At 40.2% G+C, this 4,186-nt stretch overlaps 1 long non-coding RNA gene across 1 annotated transcript; it reads left to right on the forward strand.

The window, feature by feature from the left end:
- Positions 1-1,479: 1,479 nt before the first annotated feature.
- Positions 1,480-3,797, forward strand: LOC147489341 (uncharacterized). The gene is made up of 4 exons (XR_015203312.1): positions 1,480-1,518; positions 1,621-1,693; positions 2,105-2,178; positions 3,560-3,797. It is a non-coding gene; the product is annotated as an uncharacterized LOC147489341 (long non-coding RNA).
- Positions 3,798-4,186: the final 389 nt, after the last annotated feature.

The raw sequence follows: 4,186 nt of genomic DNA on the forward strand, positions 1-4,186 counted from the left end.
TCATTAAGAGTTTTACTAGCATAGTAAATGACAATGGGTTTGTCATCACGTCATTGGCCTAGTACGACACTAATAGCAAAGTCGCTAGTGTCACACATTAGTTCGAATGGTTGAGACCAATCAGGGGGTTGAATGATAGGAGCGGTAGTTAGAGCGGTATTTAGAGTATCAAAAGCTTGTTTGCAATCGAAATTGAAGTCGAATACTGCATCCTTAAGCAGGAGATTTGTTAAAGGTCGAGCAACTTTAGAAAAATCCTGAATGAATCTCCTGTAAAATCCAGCGTGGCCTAAAAAGGCATGGATATAACGAACTGTACGTGGGAAAGGTAGCGAAGCAATTTTAACAATTTTAGCTTTATCAACCTCTATCCCTTCTTTCGAAATAATATGACCTAGAACAAGTCCTTTGGTAACCATGAAATGACACTTCTCCCAATTGAGTACTAGATTTTTCTCTTCGCAACGCGTTAATACTTTAGAAAGGTTGGATAGGCAGTTGTAAAAGGAATTTCCATAGATGGAAAAATCGTTCATGAAGACTTCCATACCATGTTCCACCATATCACTGAAAATGTGAATGTAAAGTCCTGAATTATTATTAAGGGTATTTCGTAAATTTCATATTAAATCTAGGGTCATTTATGTAAATTGGTCGTCGGGTTTATATTTCAAACGTACGTAACTTACTGAAACTTAACTCCGACTCCTAAGCCCCGTTAGATAAGCAAATCTTATACGAAAATTTGACCAAAAATGGCGGTTAGCGGTTTTACTGCGTCTTGAAAGGGCACGAAGTTAACAGCTTACACGCATGATTGGGTCATCATTATAGCATGCGGTGAGATAGAATATAGAAGATTAAATTTAGCGGGATGAGCCGGAAAAATAATTACGACGCGACGTCAAATTCGTTAGTGGTTAGGAGACTAAGTAGGACGTTAAGTCTAATTAGGATATATTGGGCTTGGGCCTAAATATATCGGCCCAAGTAGAACAAACGAAATCGCGAAATAAAAAAAAAAAATCGCACCTAACTTCTTCTTCCCCAATTTTCGCACCTTTTAAAAACCCTAGGAGAGAGAAACCGAAATTCTCTCAATTCCCATCGATCCAACCATAAATTCTTCACACCCAAACCTAGAAATACTAAACTGAAGTGAGAGAATTCAAAATCTCTTGGAAATTCGAGCATACTGAAGCCAAATCGCGGCGACAGGTGAGTGAATTCGTCTCCAACCGATTCAACCCAAGAATTCAAACACCCAATCACTAACAACACTCAATCAAGTGTGGGGATTAAAAAATTATTGGAATTGGCGGCGTATTTTCGCGAAAGGTGAGTTTGAATTCGTTCAAATAAATAGTTAGCTTCAATTTCGATTGCTTGAGGGTGTAATACTGAAATTGATTGTGTTGGGGGTGTTGAAGGTCGGCAGTGGCAGTTTGGAGGAGTTAAAGTGGAGGGAAATAGTGGTGGAGCCGAAAATCCTTGCAGTGCGTCGTGTTTCAGTGAAAGGTTAGTGAATTTCGCTTACAGTAAATAATTTGAACTCGATTTTTATGTAGTTGGTTGTATTGAGGAAGTATAATTGAAATGGGGTGGGTTTAATGTCGGCAGTAGCTGGTTTGGAGACGGAGAGCTGCGAAATTGTGGAGAAGCAAGCTAAGGAGCGATTTTTGCTGCTGATTTGGTAAGAATTTGGTTATTCATTTCAAATTCGAGAGATTCATGTCGATTTACAACTGTTAATGTGAAGTTCGAGAGATTCATGTCGATTTATAACTGTTAATGTGAATTTCTAGAGATTTAATATGAATCGAAGGGCGTGGGATTGGTTGTAGTTAAAATTTGGAATTTGAATTGAGATGTGATAGGATTGACGTCGATATGAGGGCCTACCATGGCCGGAATAGCCGTAGAGACCGTCAGAGTAACAGTGCCCGAAATGGCTTGTAGCTCTGTTGACCGTAGTTATAGGAAAAAAGAAAATACCCGAAACCAAATTCTTAACGTCGGGATTTCTTCTCGGCCTACGCTAGATAATAATTCCTCGTTGTTCGATCAATTCTAACAACCGACGTATATGTATATGCTGTTATAGGAGTGAATTCGAGTTGATTCGGTTAAGCGGGCTCGATTTGGTTAAGTGGGCTTGAGGAGAAGGAGCTTGCTAAGGTAGGAACCTACATTCCAATATATGGTCTGCTTATTTTCATGCATGATTTGAATTGTTTAAAATAGGAAATAGATAGTTAGCGTTATCAACCATGCATGTATATATGATATTCATGTTTTGCACCTTCAGTATTTCCTCGATATAAACCGTATATATAGATAGCTTTTTCGGTGAAATGGGTTTTGGAAAAATCGGGTAAATGGAGATTTGTTTTCTTTGTTAAAAGAGAAAACTGGTTTTAGGAAGGGTTCGTCTCTTGTCTCGATAGAGAGACGAGAGAGATGGATTTTGTATGGTGGTGAGGATTACCCGGTTGTTTGTAAATATGTGTGAGGTTGGATTGTCCCCGGGATAGAGTTTGTTTGTTATTTACGATGATTCCCGTTTGGGAATCATCGGTTATCATTTACTATGACCGGCGTTTTGGGGAGTCATAGGGTGTATGTGATCGATGGGGAAATCCGGGAACTCACACATACAGACCAACGAGTTTTAAAAGAAAATCTAAATATGTATCTATAGTATTTGGAAAACAATCGGTAATACGAAAGTATATATATAGATATTACTATGCTTATCACGAGGGATTTAGAAAAGACATTGTGAATTCCTAAAAAGAAGGAACCGTTGTCGCAATTCGAGACGACAGTTAACTGGTGTTATTAGGATTCCAACCGTGGTGTACACCTTCGAGGTGGTAGGCCACCTTTAAAGGGATGCATCCTTTGGATGTAGTCCGGGAATTCCTTTTCTACTTTTCTAGATAACCATGTTTGTGCGTGTCACATTGTGTATGGTGATTAGCTTGTGTGGGGTTACATGCTACCTCGATGAGGTTTAGGCGAGGAGTGAGAGTTTAGTCCACTCTCGGATGTGTCTTGTGTCGGGGATCTGAGCAGTCTGGGTCGTCGTCGAACGGTTGACCACCGTAAGTTAGGTGACAGCCGTATGGGGTCGTGGTAGTCCACGAGGCCCACCCGAGCCCTAAAAGCTTTGGGGATTTTTTGTGTGTACGAACACAACAACGACATTTCAGCTCCCCGCGGTAAAATCAGGAAAACAACGGCATGGTTCACTAATCGAAAAGTCCGAAACGAGATTGCTCGCGGATGGGGCTGAAAGTATTACCGCATCCTCACCATTCTAATAGGATCGCCGCCACAATAGTTGTATGATGATTGTGAAAACTCTATTTTGTATATCAATGAAGCATGTCGAGATGATTTACGCTAGTTAGTGATGTATATATACATAGTCACAATATTTGAATACTATTATAGAAACCCATGATGTTTTAAATGTTTTCTATAAGTAGACTATTTATTGGTTATGTGTGTTTCTACTGGGCATCGTTGTTGCTCATCCTACTTAACATTTCAGACGAGCCAGTTGTGGAGGAGGTTTTTCCTAACCCTAGCGATGATGGTCATGGCGATTTGGGAGGATTCCCTTATGCTTGACGAGGACAGAGTCAAGTTCGTAGTTGGGTTGTATAGAGATAGTCTAGGCATTTTGGTTGTATATTTATAGAGCTCAGCTCCTTTTGATGCATTTATTTGATGTATTCGAGTAGCAGTTACACTTAAACAGTGGGTGGATGTATATAATGTTGTTTAGAAGGTTGGGTTTATATATATATGGTTGTTGGAAGGGTATTATGAAATGTCCAGGTTATGACAGGTTTTATGACAGGTTTTAGGGTTTACGAATGTCGATTAAACAAAGGAAACTCTGCCGAAATTTCGGTAGAATTGGGATGGGTGTCAGCCTCGAGATTCACTCCTCGCCCCGGGATGTGTGTTGGGTCTCGGGTGAAAGTTGAAGCATCTGGCGTTGGAAGGTGCCCGGGGCATGACAAAGACCAAAAAGCATTCGGCCTCAGATGCAAAGGTTCCGAAGGGACACGTGAAAGTTGTCTTTTCTTGATCGGGATGGATCGATGACAATTTGGAAGTATCGGAAAAGCCATCAAGAAAACAAGAGTAAACATGACCGCTAAAACGTTAT

The sequence above is a fragment of the Coptis chinensis genome, chromosome 7, assembly GCF_015680905.1.
Source record: "Coptis chinensis isolate HL-2020 chromosome 7, ASM1568090v1, whole genome shotgun sequence".
In the NCBI taxonomy this organism is placed as follows: domain Eukaryota; kingdom Viridiplantae; phylum Streptophyta; class Magnoliopsida; order Ranunculales; family Ranunculaceae; genus Coptis; species Coptis chinensis.